Raw genomic sequence first — 16,962 nt, 5'->3', positions numbered from 1 at the left:
AGACTACACAAGCTACAGAGACAGCCCGTCGGTCATACCATTGAGTCTTTAGCGTCTTAATTCGGAGGGGGATGTAGAAGAAGCGAAAAGATAGGGGGATGGGTTGCGCGAAAAGAGAAGCAAGCCGTTGTTAAACATGTGCACCGGAGTACCCGTTTCGCACACCTATAAAAGGTCAGCTGCAGCTTACGCAAGCAGAATTTGTGTCGTTCTCCGCAGCTCGTATCTCTTTGCGATAGCTGCATAACAGTGTCTTGACGCCCATAAACGAATGTGAGCGCAGGAATTTAACTCGTACTGCCCCTTTCCTAGCATTCACAAGCAGATGCAAAGCAGATAGCTGTTTTATTAATGCGAATGCGTCCCTAGCCCCCTTACGAGAAATTCTGGAGGCGCGTGTGAGTGTTTGTGTCCTCGAAGATGGTACAGAAAATCCCAAAGATGGCTAGAAACATAGGGTGACGTCATCAAGCGGTCCTGTGACGCACACAGCAAGCCAAGCACCACCACATCCGTCTGAATATATTCTCCACTGGCCGACCTTCATGTGGCGCCAGTTTTCTTTACATTCGTATCAAAATTCTGACGCAACCGTTTGTCGTACCGCGTTACGTGTTGCGTCATATGATATCTTGTTGCTATAACTTAAATGTGCTAGCCAGATCGGAGGCTAGCTTACGACAGAGAGTCAAACCGACGAAATATGCACCTTCAATTGTATGCCTTCCCAGACCTTCGTATCAAATTGGGATGCAACCGTTCGTCGTACAGCGCCCCGGGTGGTGTCATGTCCAACATTCTAGGACAAAATATTTAGCATTGGAAAGTTGTATGGTGCTATTATGGAAATACTGAAGGTAATGGTCTATTCTCCATCCGATGCGTAGAAAAATATTTTAAAGTTTTTCCATCGCTCGCATCGAGCAGGTATGACTGCCATAGAAAACTAATAGGGAACGTTTTTGACGATAGCAAAAAAGTTAAAAGCAAAAAAAAAAATGGAAGCCTGCCGACGGCAGATCTGCGGATATATTATTGCTATAGGAAAATTAATATGTATAGAAAACTAAAAAAACAACCCTTTAATGCATCATTAAGACGCCGGTATTCAGAGTACTCAAGAATTTTAAACAATGTGCTCTTTGCTGCAAAAAAAGCCTACTTCAGTGATCAGGTCCGTTTTAATGGAAAGGATTCGAAGAAAAACTGGAGTATCGTGAACAAATACCTTGGCAGAGAAAGAAAGCAACAACTGCCTGATAAAGTAGCATATAATGGCACAACACATACGTCACCAGAGGATATCTGTGCAGCTTTTAGCGATTACTTTTCGTCAATAGAAAATATAAATCCAACCGAACCCTGTGCCACATGCCTCGTCCGACCAACTGGCTCATTTTATCTTTTTCCTACAGATGGTGATGAGGTAAAGTCAGCAATAACCGGCATGCGTAATGCTTCTTGTGGCATTGACAACATTTCAGCCCAAAGTGCTAAACTGGTGATAGAAATAATATCTCCAGTGCTAGCCCATATTGTCAATTTAATTTTCTCGACAGGCGTTTTTCCGGCAAAAATGAAAGTAGCAAAAGTTCTTCCATTATACAAGTCAAAAGAAAAAGATAACATCCAGAATTACAGGCCGATATCAATATTACCGTTTTTCAGCAAGGTCGCTGAAAAACTGTTAGCAGCAAGAATTAACAGCTACCTAGAAAAACACAGTATTCTGTCACCCTACCAATTTGGGTTCAGAAAAGGATATTCCACAACAACTGCCGTTTCGACCTTTGTTGATATAGTTAGGAAGTTTGATTCGGGTTCCCTAGCAGCAGGCATATTTATCGACTTCGCCAAAGCCTTTGATTCTCTAAACCACAGCATTCTTAAAGAAAAGTTAATTGGTTACGGCGTCAACGGCACACCCCTAACACTCATTGAAAGTTACCTAAAGGACCGCCATCAAGTTGTTTTCTTCGGAAATTCACAGTCGACTGCAAAGGTAATTAATATCGGGGTACCCCAAGGCTCCGTGTTGGGACCTTTGTTTTTTTTGCTTTATATCAATGACTTGCCTTCCCAATTAACTTATGCCCAAACTGTATTATATTCCGATGATACGACTCTAGTATTATCAGATCGCGATGAAAGTGCCCTGATTAGAAAAGTAAATAAAGAATTACAAAATGTACATAAATGGTGCATGGCGAATGCAGTCAACCTTAATCCTAATAAAACCGTTTTTATCCTTTTTCACTCTGGCAGAAGAATTGTGTCTCAGCATACAGATGTAATTTACAATAACCGGCCTATTCAGCATGCTACCAACACAAAATGTTTGGGTATTGTGATAGATAGTTATCTCAAGTTTGATTTACACATCCGTTCAGTAATTAAAAAAGCCTCATACGGCCTGCATGCACTTTCCAAATGCCGAATTTTTTTCCCCGTTGATGTGCTTGTTAACCTTTATTACGCCTTTGTCCATTCACATATTAATTACTGTGTGTCTGTTTGGGGATGCACATATTCATCTCACATCGCCCCCTTATATGCTTTTCAAAAAAGAGCTCTTCGAATTGTCGCGCAAAACATTCAGCATACTCATCCGGATGAATTATTTGCTGTTCTTGGTATCCTAAATGTATATGACCTAGTAACTTATAATACCGCTTCCTTAATTTATCAGATAATTCACAACAGACTCAATTTAACTACAGTATGTCTTCGTCACTCACTACGCACGAACACGTCTACTACAAGACATCGGCTCTTGCTTCCTACAATACATACAAATTATGGTCGACAAACGTTGCAATTTACGGGTCCTTATCTGTGGAATAGTCTTGAATATAACGTTCAAATTTCACCTACACTTCATGCCTTTCAGAAACAATTAAAACATTTTCTACTAAATTCAACCTAGTCTACATTCTTTAGTGCTGTGGTTTGTGTTGTTCTTTTCTAATTATAACATGTTTATTTGATATTGTCACTAGTATCCAGTGCCTACTGCTGTAACATGCTTATTGTCATATAGTTGCGTTATTTGTTGCTGTCGTCTACGTCATATGTAATATCTTATAGTGGTCGGGACCCTTAAACAAATTTTGTTGGGTCCCTGAAATTGTCTGTTTGTATTTCATGTTTTATGCTAAATAAATACTTTCTTTCTTTTTCTTTCTTTCTTCTAAAAAACTAAATTCATAAAATCTTCCCCGCTCAAAAATACTTTTGTACATAATTAAAACGCAATAAGGAAACAAATTGACTTTTCGCTGCATAAATCATCAGTTTCAATGTATTCAACCCTCATTTCGGCCGTCAGCTACATACGTTCTCTGACATTAATTTTTTTCTTAAGAAAACGGTGTTTTTTACTACATAATTCAAGTCAATTTATTTGACCGGATGCATTCTCCTATATTATATGAAAATTTTATTGAAATGAAAAGTAGTCATCGGTTGAGAATTGCCATTATCAACATGGCCATATGAAGCGTGCCAGCTATCGTGACCCAGGGGTGCAAAATGGGAAGGCATAATTTGAGGGAATGGAACTTAGGAACTTGTTCTTAGCTCGTTCCTCAAAAATGTGACGGCAGCGGCGGCGGCACGGTCTGCGCAGCCCTCCGAGCACCCTCCGGGGACAGTGCATCCCACCTGCCACCTACAAGGCCAGCGCATTCCTCCCAGCACCTCCCGTATATTAGGCAGACACTCTAAACCTTGGGCACCGGCTGAGGTGTCCTGATGGTTACAACGTTAGATGTTTCTGCTCTTTCATCAGTTTTGAGCCGTCGGCGTCCGTAAGTCCACCGCTGGCCCCCACCGGTAAAAATGCTTCTCCGACATATGAGCCCAACACCTCCCAAATGCGAAGCGGATGCACTAACCACTATAGGCCACCACTGCGGTGGCCTAGTAGTTCATTGGCGCATCCATTCCGATATAATTCGCGTTGCGAACTCGTATAACCATCGTGTAATTTTTTTTTTACCCAAAATGATTTTCTACAAAACAGACCATTACGAAGATCCCTTCTTCGTTATGATAGATAAACTAAACATGAAGGCCACTTAAACCGAGAAACACAAGACAACCGCGTCGTTTTAGGTGCGGTGGTAAGCGCCTCTCTTTAATGGAAGATGAATTGAAGGAAAACTCTCGAAGAATGCACAGCGCGTCTTAACTACAGACCATACATGAACACTGCATGTCCCAATTGGGCGCTCTAACATGAACTGTACCGCGGCGAAGTCCATCTTTCGGAGACAAGTCCAGCTTTCTTGGACAATAACTTTGAATACTGAAATGCTGTAAGGTACTGTTATGGTACTGTCAACCAAGCGCGCCTCTGCTGCGCGCCATGGATAAGCAAAGCCTGGCTAAGAACACAAAATTCTCGTCGTACGGTGACCTAGCAGAGATTTCCATTAAAATTCCTTTTTACTGACCAATTGGAAGCAATATTACGCAAGGCTGGTGTCGTGTGCGTCAGTAGAGGAATCCCACTTACGGATGTGGCGAGCACTGTATTCTGTGCTTCATTCCAATATGTTATGCAGAACACTCGGAAAGGAGGTGCTGCGCGCGCCTGGTTTCGTCAGGTCTATCTGCGAGGCAGTCATCTGTACATAGCTTTCTCCTTGTTCTTCTGTTAGGTTTCATTTTTTTTAAGCGTAAATACACAGCTAACTTTGCCGAAGTTGACTTCGAGTAATGAGATCGAGCAAGTCGAACCTGGAAGAGTTTTGGCATCCTTTATGCTACGATAATCAACATTTCTTTCCCCCTCCACAACATCAAGAGAGAGGGAGGACAAGTCACAACTGCTAGCTTCCCCTGTAGCTTCCAATTTCATCATCTCTCTCTTGGCGTTCGCCATCATCAGCTGTTGATTTTTTTTATGGGGGGAGGTTCGTGCGCTCTAGACTGTCGTTGCAGAGAGGACTGTCCTGAAGGAAACACTAAGAGGTAGAGCTGATAACGTTTTGTCTAACCCGGTTCCATGTGCTGCAAGTAAATGAGTGTAGTACTAACTACGAAAGCAGCGTGTCAGGAGAGGTCCCGGCACCGAGCGCTAGTGCCTCTGCGACAGAAGTGGGATTAAAGCACAAAGGAAGACAGCGGCGAGCCAACATAAACGTCTGTTCATTTTCCTTGCATACGTTTTATTTTGTTTTGCCAACTTTGTGGCCCCGAGAAGTGTATGACACGCAGGGTACTGTTACATTTCTGGGTGAAAATAACATTGCGTCTTGCGCCTTGGAACAACGTCCTAACAATGGGACCATAGTGTGAAAAGGAAGATTATGTCACACATGTGCCGTGTGAAGGTTCCTCACACGAAACAGGTTTTCAGGGGTTTAGATACATGGCTCATAAAAGTCGCGAGAAACCCGATGGAATCGAAATGAAAAGGTAAAAAAGAAGAAGCTCCAAGAATTGCAAGGCTGCTCAAGCGTTTAGAGGCTCCTTTTGGCAAGTGCGCTCGTGGAAAGTTTCCGCCTTGCAGATGAAGTCTGCAGGTTTCCCTGGAAACGGTAGTTCGATGTTTGGCCGAGGCACATCCTGGTTTCCGCTCTATTGGGCCAGAAAAAGCAACACACTTCCGTACGCCCGATCACGCAGCACTTCCTCTGCAGCTCGAACGGGTGCAACGAATTTTGAAGCGTTATAGCACCGGCTGTGAGGTAATGGGCTGGCATCCATTTCAACGGGGGTAGAACAGTAAGAGCGACATCATGTCAGCGCTGCATATAACTGCGCGAGCTTTCAGAAGGAATGGGCTCGGCTTTTTACCTCTACGGAAATATCAAGAAAATGATATGAAGGATAATAAAACACAAAATGTAAGGTACCAACGGCTACTTCGATCTGGTAAACGCTCTTAAACCACTCTTCGAAAGTAAGCAATCTTCATTTCTCTATAGTGTGTTTTAATGCCGTCATATTTCGCAAATATATGTTGTCTGATTGACTACTTTCGTCGATCATCCACGGGCTGGTTTTCGTGCTGGATATAAACTAGTTTGAATAAGGTAAGGAAGGTACGTATCTATACAAGAACAAAACTGTAGGAACACGATAGAATTATATTTGAATAGGACATTCAATGCGACGTGCACATTTTTTAGCTCAATTTTTTGTCACGATCGCTGCACATTAAGCCGCTCCACCGCATTTAAATTTCCTGATGGGCATGAAGACGTCAGTTTAACGCGCGTCAGTGACGGCCTCTTCATTCTACTGGATTAAAAGTAGGAAAGAAGGAAATTTCGGAATTGTTCTTTTATTTTTTTCGGAAACTCTTCGCTGCAGCGCCCGTTAAAATGAGTTTACCGTGTGCAAACTAATGTCACTGGTGACATATTTTGCGATCGCGGACTCGGAAATTCCGGAGCGCTTTTTTTGTTTCTTTGTTTGCAGTGCGGAATCTTGTAGATTTCCTAGTGGAGGGAGGAGTGGAAAATTGCGCTAGCTTTGCCCCGAGTGGGGTGCGACGAAGCATGACATAGCAAGTGCCCACCTATAGATAAGCGCCCGATCGAAATAGTAGATAGCCTGAAAGTTCTTGGGGTTCATTTTTCTAGTCACTTGACTTGGGATCACCACATTAATGAAATCTCTAAGAAAATGTGCCGAGCAATCGTGGTAATGAACAAAGGTAGGCATATGCTACCCCAACAGATAAAGCTACTCTTATATAATTCCCTAATATTCTTCTACATCTTACATATGCGCTGTTGGTGTGGGGAGCAACTACCAAAACAAACTGAAACAAATTGTCTCTTTTACAGAAGAAAGCAGTAAGAATAATAGCTAACGCATCGTATGACTCTCCCGCAAAACATTTCTTTAAAAATCTGTCAATCATTACTGTTTTGGAATGTTACAATCATCGACTGACCGCATCGCATCGCAACGCAGTAAGGAATGATAACTCCTTTTTCATAAATATTTCCACAATACAGAAAAATGCAATCGCATATAACACGCGTCATCCGGATATGTGGCACATACCATCTCCCCGCAAAAGCTATTCGCTTCAATCAGTAACCTACACGCTTCCAGTCGTCCTCAATAAATATGCTCGCCAGTCTATTGATGTCACCAAACTGCCCAGGAAATCATTGAAACAAATGTTTTTGTGGTGCATTTTACTTTATAAACCTCTGACTGTGTCTGCATGATGCCAGTTCTTTGCGGCCTTTGTGATATTTTGGTCTTTTTCTTTCCTTTGTACTCATGTGTAGCCATTGACGCTTTGGTTTCCTCTTTGAGATACCCATTTGACATTCATTTTACTTCTGTGAATGAGACGATGTATAGTGGGCCAATGCTGCTGTTCTGAGTGGGGCAGTCGCCTCTTCAAGCTGCTGGCAACAACAGCTTTTTGTGACTGCTCCATCCGTGTACCCTGTGCGAAGGAAAATAAAATTTGATTTGATTTGATTTGATTTGATTTGAACCTCGCGAGCAACACATACAGAGAGAAGGAGGAAACGCAGGGACATCCACATCGATGCACTCTAGACACGTTATGCACGTGCTCAGCTATCTAGAGCAGGGAAAATAAGCATAACGGGCAACGCGGCCTGTTTAGACAAATTGTGGGAGTTTGATGTTGTCTTACGGGAACGTTCTGACAGGTCACGGCACTTCTAGAAAGAGTCTTTACTGCGTCATATTTGAGGCTCTCCCTCCCTGTCACCGCAGAATGTTTCGATGTCAGGTAATGGGCACTGCTCTCTTTGCTAATGAAAGCACGATGTTCCTCATGGAGGCAGTCTAAAGTTAATAGTTTTAACGCGGTTCTTTCCAGACGCCCAACGCTTCCAACAGTCAATATTTTGATTTGCTTAATTTGCAGTGATAGCACTTGCCTCCACACATCGACCTCAGATTTAATTAAAAAGGAAAAATTACCTCAAGGATGAGCTTGTATCTATTTCGTCTTGCTTTTCCACTTTGTCAAGGGCGGGGAATGGGTGTCTTGACCTCAAAGAATGCAGTGCTATTGTTCACAAGGAGGACCCTTGTCATGCATTAGCCCGGAGTAAACCCATGTCTAGTTCAAGTAGTGCGGATTTAACTCCTATCGCGTGCCTTCTTACCCTTTTTCCCTTGAAGCACGTCGATGGCATACTGCAAGCATTTTGATACATTGCGGGTGCCAATTAAGGAAACACCACGGAGACGCTGGGGTGGCTGTTTCGCATTTTTCGCCCAGTTTATTACAGCTTGATCGCCACAGTCCAGCTCAACGTGCGCTAAGCTTGCCACAGCCGAAACAAAGAAAGCGCCCCATTGATATATGGATTGCCTATACACAATGCGATGAAAACCGGTCGCGGTGATGTTTAGCCCTAGACGAATAGGAACTATCTTGATCTCCCTGACCGTGAATGCTGGAGAGCGGCGCATTCATCTCTTTCAGCGCAGCGTAACGATGCCGGCGGGAAGCTTTACTCGTGCGCAGCGCGTGCAGTGCGAAATAATTTGCCATTCGAGCTGATTACGTCACCGCTGCTCACGCGCGCTGTCTGCGGCACGCGTTCTCCTATCAGATTGGTGAGGGTGCGCTTAACGCTCGGGCGGCATTTCAATTTGAGCTTCGATTCTATGCAATAGACATCGCGCTGATTTTGGACTTTTACTACTTTATTACCACGGAAAGTGGCTCGTCTGCCTTTCGCCGGTCTGCGCGCGGTTGCCGATATTAGCTAGAGGGACGCGTTGCTCTTCCCCAGAGAATCGTTGCTCAGATGTGGACTGCAATGAAATGTGTGCACCTTTCCTTGGCCATAGCATGTTGCTTTGGCCCGCGCTATCAAGGGAGAAAGGCTTTTACCCGCTTAACCACGCAAGTCACCATTCCAGTCAATAAAAATACTTCATAATAGTGAGCACGGCTTAAGGTCGCACTGCAAACGAAGTATATGCGATTTTTATTGCCGGCTTATACGGCTTTGCAAGGTATTATCAAGATGCATACGCAGGCGAGACTGTCGACGAAAAGTACCACAGAAAAATTCTGGAATATCATGGCGCTTGTTTTTTGTGACTCAATTGTAACATAAAGTGCGTCAAATCCTGCACTTTTTGTTTCTCCATGGCATTTTGCAGTCGACCTCCGATAGAACAACACCTGCCTAGTCAAAATGAATGTTAGCAGATTGCTGTGGTGATGTAATGCGTGCGAAGAGAGGCTAACCTTGTCACGCATGGGCGCAGTGTTCTCGCTGCCTCGCTGTGCTAAGATAGAATTGAATCCGATGTGCATTGAGCTCCCGTTCAAGAATGTCAAGACAGTACGTATGAATAAATGATACGGCTCAACAGGGAACACTTGCATGAAGAAGTGAGAGACGCTGAGCACACAGTAAGTATAAAGAAAGCACCCCTTGACATAAAAGCAATTCTATGACTACTTAGAAGAACGCCCAGTGTGGAAGGGAGGTGGCGTACTGTGAATTTAGATCTATCAGCAAAAGCATGCTTTTATAACAATCAAATCCAGCGTTCTTGGACATCGCATTTAATTGTGAGTCAAATGTGGAATGTTCTAAGATTCTGTAATGAACATATCGATGGAAACTGTTTAACTTTCCGATGCTCCTGCTTTTAAAGGTTGTCCTGCGAGCGCATCGAACAGTTAAGAGTGCCACATAAATCGAGTGGGCTGCGTTTTTGCTTATAAGTAGCAGAAAACTACAAGCGTCCCGACTGGTGATCTGATCTGCGGTCATATTCATTGTTTTGGTGCAAACTTACGATATGCGAAGAAACTGCGTTCATCAAAAACTTCTTATTGAAAAAATGTGCTTGTTCGCAATTTCTGTGAATCCGAAAAACAGGTAAGTTAGAATTCATAGCTTAGATTGCGATGCGAATAAAACATGTCCGAAGAAACGACGCCGCCAGTGATACGTGTGCATGGCGTCCATAGCTGTTTTCGTCTTATTGTAGCGAACCCGCTGTGGTGCTTTAGTGTCTATAGCGTTCGGCTGCTGAGCCCAAGGTCGCCGGATCGAATCCCGGCCGCAGCGGCATCATTTGGATGGAAGCGAAATGCAAAAACTCTCGTATGCTGTGCGGTGTCAGGGCGCGTTAAAGAACCCCAAGTTGCTGAAATTAATCCGGAGCCTTTAACTACGGCGCCTCTCTTAGACCATGCGCAGCTTTGAGACATTAAACCCCGAATCGCATCACATCGCATCGTGTCTTATCCTGGAGCAATCTTGTAAAGGGCAGGAAATTTGGTCGAGCTATTAGGGATGCATCTTGGAACATGTGTTTACTCCCTCTTGCCCTTCTGTGCCGAGTCGATGGCGTAAACTTTTTAATCCTAATTTCAATTAAGTTTATTTTGTCTCTCTACCTTTAACCGATGTAAGGGAAGAAACAGCATCCTCTGCGGCCATCGGTCGATTTCGACGGTAGCGGAGGGGTGATGATGGTTCAGTTTCTAAAAAAAATTACGAAAAGAACAGTGATGGGATTTTAGTCACTGAACTGTACCGGCCTATAGGTTTCTATTGCAGCATGCAATGCACGTTATATAAACCTCCAACAAAAATTTATTGCTGTCTCAAGCTACGCCGTAGAGGCTCGCGATGTGGACGTCTGGTGTGTAGCTAATTTGACTAATCTTAAGAATTGGCAACGTAAACTCCGCAAAACCACTGCAGTCATCACGACGAGATAAACCGAGGTAATTTGATTCGATATTGCCTAAAGATAGAGATGGTCTTCCTCTCAACTGCTGACCAAGCCCATTGGTTTAAAAGAATTTTGATACGTTCTTTAGCGTGCGGAGTACAGTCTTCGTTACGACACTCGCGCTCGCTCAGCTGCATTTGTCCGAATAGGAGAACAGAATAATCATGCCGCATTTATACAGAACCGACGCGGACGCAGCCGCCCGGCGTGTCGGCTGTCCACCAGTTTTATCAGTTATCCGCTTGACCATAAGCGTTCTGCACTCTACTCACGTCTTTGCGGACTATTCTTCGCCGTCAAACACCAATCGAAGCGTTGCTACAAACTTGCTCTCTTTGCTGCAGATCACAGTAATTAGGCCGGCAATATTCAACTCTACCGCATTTACGAGGTCGTCGACATCAATCTCCTGGTGTTTTGCATGATTACGGTCATTTAACTTCTCGTTACACTGCAAACATAGGGATACTATATAGAGATAGGAATATTTTTGGTCAGTCCATCATGCCCGCTTTGACTAATTCCGAAACACGCAGGTGAATGCTGGGATGGGAAGTACACTGATTTCTGCAGTGTACGCATCAACTGTGCTGCTTCCCCCGTCCCCTTGAGATCAACTTTTACCATCAGACGCGCATTCTTCGAGGATTGCGGCAGATGGCGTGGGAGTATACTTGCGCACAGTTCTACGAATATGGGGTGGTCACTATTTAATACACTATGGCAGCTTTGGCAGATAAACGAGTTATCGAGTTGACTGGACCTTAAACCCCCCCCCCCCCCCCCCCATTCGTCGACTCAGCTTCGAACTCCATGCGACCCAGACGCCTCGCGACTTGTGCCGCATTGGTTGTTTGTTCGTATTGCCCTTTTTTTCTTTGCTATTACCCAGTATCATTTGTTCGTTCCTTATGTCTAGGATGTTCTGAGCCCGAGTGGCTCGTGTTCATGGTGATCGCTTCTAAAACACGGATAACTTATGTGGGAGTGAATGTAGTACATTTTTTTTCATTTTCACTATCTTTCTCCTGGCCGCGTTTGTAAAGTAAGCATTTGGAACGCTCAGCTTCTCGCAAGCTAGTTTTTCCTTCCTGTTCTCAGCTAAATAATGCATAGAAATAAGCTTTGTTGCAATGCGCCTCCTCTTTGAATCTGTAAGGTATGCATCATGAAGTGTATTATTATGTGCTATATATGCTGTGTAACATTCTGCCATGTCATACTGCAGTGTCAGTGGGCTGTTTGGACTCTGAAAAGTTAAAAGAAGCTTTCGCACTCAGACAAATATAACGCATAAAACTTCAAAAGTCACCCTTAATCACGTGTGCACTGCGATGTTATTTATCATTGAATGCCTAGGTGCAGCGTACGCTTTCCTTCAAAGACAGCACACTGCGCGCTCTGCGCCAGTGTCGGGTTGCTCCTCACCACGGAAACAGCAGCGCATTGAGGGCTAGTACCAATGATAATCTTCGTGCCCCGTAACTCGGCAAGGAGGCTGTGTTGCATCCGATCGCACAACGCAGCAATGCCTGTTTTGTCCGAGGAGCACAGCTCTCGCGTTATCGGTGCTTGCGACATGTGCGGAAACCCCGCGTGCTGTCCGCACCCGTTAGCGGTGAGAAGCGAGGGCGTTATGACACGCGGAGACGCGACTCGGGACCCCGGGGAGCGCGATCCTGAGGCAATCGAATGCCCCGATACACGAGCGCCCATCAGTGCACGGCGGTGGCCGAGCGCCGGGCCCGCAGGTCGAACGGGTCCTTGGGGAGCGAGGTTACGCGTCCGAGCACGAGCTCGTTGCCGCCATCTCGTGAGAACAATGGAGAGTTGCTTCATAACGAGGAAACAATCAGCGCAGCTGCGGCAAGCGCGCACAATGGCTGCGCCGTGAGTGGGTCAGCATCCCCCGGAGGAGGCTGACCCGGAGTGCGTAAGGAGCATTCCGCACCGGGCCTTGGATGGCCGTCCGCTGGGCGTGATGAATGGCCGCGCTCAGTCAGCGGGCCTCCGCTCTCCCGCCGCCGGTGGGACCGTCGGCGCTTGGACAATCCCAGCGGTGGTGCTCAAACGACCCTCGTTGGCGCCTCGGGAGCATTGTCGCCACTTACCACCCGCGCAGGCCTGCCTTCCCCGCTGACAGCTACCGGGCGCCCGCAGCCTTGGCTCGGCCCTCGACTCGCTAGCAAAGGCGCCTCATTGAGATGCGTCCGTCTGCTCGATGGCCGGATAATCACGCAGTCGCCCGGATAATCGCCCTCTTTAGCGCCACGTGCAGAAACGTGTACCCGTCGCTTCGGCGACAAACTACTCCGGAAGAGAGACAAGCGCTTTGTGTCGGAAGTCATTTCTTTCTGCCCTTACAACACCTTTGACCAGCGTGAACTTGTTTTTTTCTAGCTGCGCTCCGAAGCCTTTGACACGTATCCTTCTTTTTTGCTCGCAAGGATTTTGTTTTCTTCTTCTCGGGTCGTAGTGGCAGTCTGCTTTTTTGTTCTTTCATCTGGCTCCTTGACTTTAGTCTGCGGAGTCGATTGGGAAATGCTTTATCCTCTACACGGATTAGGAGAAAAAATCTTGTATATTTATCAATGTTATTTTCCCTCTCTGCACTTAACTATGTCAAATTTTTATATTGACACCAGCAGCATAGCCATAAAAATGTCCTTTGGTGCGCACATTACAAGAGATGTTAAAGTGTATTGAAATTTAGCTCAAGGACGATTTCACGAGCAATCTTTGTTTTCTCGAGAATGAGTTTTTCGATTTTAACGCCTCTAGCACCTCAATTCCACGGCACAAAATGAACTAGGGTCAAAGAGGGGCCATAGTTCGCTAGCGAACGTTTCGACAAGAAAACTTTTCTTGAGGTCTAGAGTCGAAACCTTGTCGAAACGTTAGCGGACTGAGGCTCCCCCTTTATTCATGTAGATTTTGTTTCGTGCTGTCAAGAATTCTATCTCCTTCATTCTCTGTACCGTGGATCTCAATTTTACGAAGTAAAATTTATTTCTATACCCGATTTTTTTTAGCTCTCCCGAAGAGAAATGGAGGGAAAAGGATTAGAAATAATGCCAAAGGCAACCTGTTGCGTGCACCGAGGAAAGCAAATCGAACACAATCACATCGCCGTCAGTCCATTTTGCCATATAGTTGTGTGCCATGCAGAAGCACATGACTGGAGTCTCATACACACCGTTCTGAAACTCAAGAAGTATACTGAGATATTAGGAGGAGCATGAAAAAAGAAAGCGAACAAAGCGATCAGTGCTAATAACTCTTTAATGTGGTCAGGTTCAGAACGTTGCGAAATGAAGCTAGGCTTTGTTTAGCCGACCACGAGCAGGAGATTGAAGAGGCTGCTTCCGGTTCTTGAGCTTGACGTGGTCCCTCTTGGCATGATCTTTAACGGCAATGAGGCTGGTGCTGATGTGGGCAGGAAGACACTTTTGGCGGCGACAACTCTGTGACGGCTACGAAGCGCGCTGCGGGTGAGCGACAGGTGTCGAAAAGATTGAGATTCGGACGCAACACCTTTGCCCACAGTTTCAGAATACTCGCTCCTTCGCTAAACAATTAATCCGTGGTTTGCTTGAGTAACTTTCACGTTTCTCGATTTCACTGAATTCCAGATATTACGGAATGTTTTACGGTCCCCGTAAACTTAACAAAACTGATATGATTGAAACAGCGCAAGGCCGAAGGCCAAAGAAGAGAGCGGAAGAAAGGAGGAAATGGACAACAGAGCGCTGAACTAGCAACTGACATTTATTTGGCACGCTGCGCGTATAAATACATTCAGGCACCAAAATAGAAAACAACGCATAGAGCAATACATGCACCAGGATCCCTGCAAGCAAACACAAACTAAGATGTGCGATTCAGGAAGCGAAGTTCTTTTTGCGATAAAGACACTGATGCAGCACTTACACATGTATCACCATACTTCTTGATATTCGACGCCTCGATAATTTCCCTGCACAGCTGGTCTTTGTTTCTAGCAAAAACTCGGCAAAAATTAAACTGTGGGATGCAATCACACTCACGGCAATGCATGCTAAGGTTACGAGACTGTTATCTACATTGTTGCGGTGCTGCCTGAGCCTATCATATAAGCACTGTCCAGTCTGGCCAATATAAAACCTATTACAAGTGAGAGGAATGGAATACACGACATTTTTTTTACACTTCACAAATTTGCATTCATGGTTTTTGGGGCAATCGGGGGAAGTTTTCCCTGGGTTGTTGACACGCGTACACAAGCTTGATAACTTAACGGGGGCCGAAAAAACAACATCCACTCCGACTCTTTTACCAACACTTTTCAAATTATGTGATATCTTGTGGATATAGGGAATGGCTGCTACTCGCTTACTTGTTTGACGTTCAGAACTGGCGGAGCATTTCAGTTTCTTCAACAAAACTTCGGCCACAGAAGAAAGCACGTGAAGCGGATAGCCACTAGCAGTAAGCCTCTCTACCTGGTTGCTAAAGCTGCGTTCGGTTAGATGTAGCAGGAATCGCTAGCGTTTTCACTTGCATGTGAAACAGGCTTGACTGAATTGGCGGTACAGTTGCGCACAGACATGCGCCTGCTAATTTCCGCTGCGTTGCGTCCCTGTGCTCTTTCACGAAAGCAACATTATACGCTTACTTACCTGTGTTTGAACTGTCCATGAGCACACTATAGGATGTCTCCAGAAGCAAAACAAGACGGGTCGTAATAAATAATACGAGCATTAGAAGCATTTCAAAATCTTCAGAAGAGAAGGTGCATGACCCGGCAAGACAGAAGCAGCAATTACGGCACTAAAGAATGGACGAGACTATGACGACACACTGCGCTGATTGTTCTCAGCTTACTCTCAACCGTATGTCGCAATATTGTTTCTGGTACTTGTACGTCGGAGGGATCCGGTTAATTTTTTTTTTCTCGGGTTCGTTGGACAATCCAATCGCTGTACGTCAAACGGACCCGATGCATTTTTTTTTTCGTGTACGTCAGGCAGATCCAATCAGCCTTTTTCAAAATTCTACTTATCTCATAAAATTATATTTCTTAGGTTCGGTTTCACGGATACGACGGTGTGTTTCTGTGGGCTACCAGTTGCAACAGTGGGCAAATTCAAGTTGCTACGGTAGCATAGTGCGGTCGCGCGGTGGCGAAATTTTATCGGCTGCTACAGTGACCCACTGCGTTATCCATGTTTGTCTACTGCCCCGAATGGGGTGACTGGGTTCGGTACTGTTTGTGCTGTTACGCGCATGAAGAACACCGTTTCTTTCAGCTGTAGCGTTTGACGCACTTCGTTGGGTTCCAGCGGGGGAAACGCAAAATTACCCCTGGCTACTTTCATAGAAACATAAGGCATTATTGATTTTCTGCCGTGAGCCGAAGCCCACTTCGTGAATGTGGAGGCTTGTTTCCTCACAAAGAACCGCTGTTCTCCAGCCGAAGTTGAGTGCGCACCGCATCGGTGCTCCGAAGATGTGTGCTGCGTGTGGTGACGGCTGAGTGCAAGCCCTTCGCCTCGCGCTAAGCTCGAGTTCGCGGGTGTTTAAACGCCTTATACGCGAATTCTCGCGAGAAGGACAAAGCCGTGGGCTGGGCGCTTGTCTAGCCTTCCCCAAAACGTGGCTGTTTGCCCGGAAGTGTTCCCACTTCCGGCTTTCCGGTTGCGCCGCCTCCATGCATTAGGGGGCGGGGGGGGGGGGGGGGGGGAGCATGTTTTCGCCTCGCCAATCTGTCCAACCTATCGCCACTGCACCACCGTAGGCCTCAAATAAATTCGACATGTCATTGCTTTTGCCATGGCTGTGAGGCAGAAGTTAAAATTTTAAAATCTGAATGCACTATTTGCTCTACCTGTCGGGAAAGAAGAGCTAGTGTAATATTCGTTACCTACTACCACGTATTATGTATAGGTGCTCTGCCACGGCCGGTTGATGCAACACGCACTCGAGCGGCCATAGCCCTGCACGATGAGATGTGTGTTGTGCCGGGTAGGCGCGCTCGATCCCCTGTAGTATACGTACGCTTCAAAGAACGGTGCAGCATCGCAGACAGCGCACACTCTATAGTGACAGCTTGCTTAAATTATGTGCAGATCAAGGTGACAGATTACAACACCGCTTACTAAGTGCGAAGCGGAGTCACAGACCCAATGTTTATTTCTGCTGGCGTGCGTCGAGTCGTCTGCCGCCGTCGCTTCCATGCAACCTGATGCGAGTGGC

The sequence above is a fragment of the Amblyomma mixtum genome, chromosome 3 (genome assembly GCF_055824585.1).
Source record: "Amblyomma mixtum isolate Tamu chromosome 3, ASM5582458v1, whole genome shotgun sequence".
Classification (NCBI taxonomy): Eukaryota; Metazoa; Arthropoda; class Arachnida; order Ixodida; family Ixodidae; genus Amblyomma; species Amblyomma mixtum.
Note: the sequence above shows the minus strand (reverse complement) of the source record.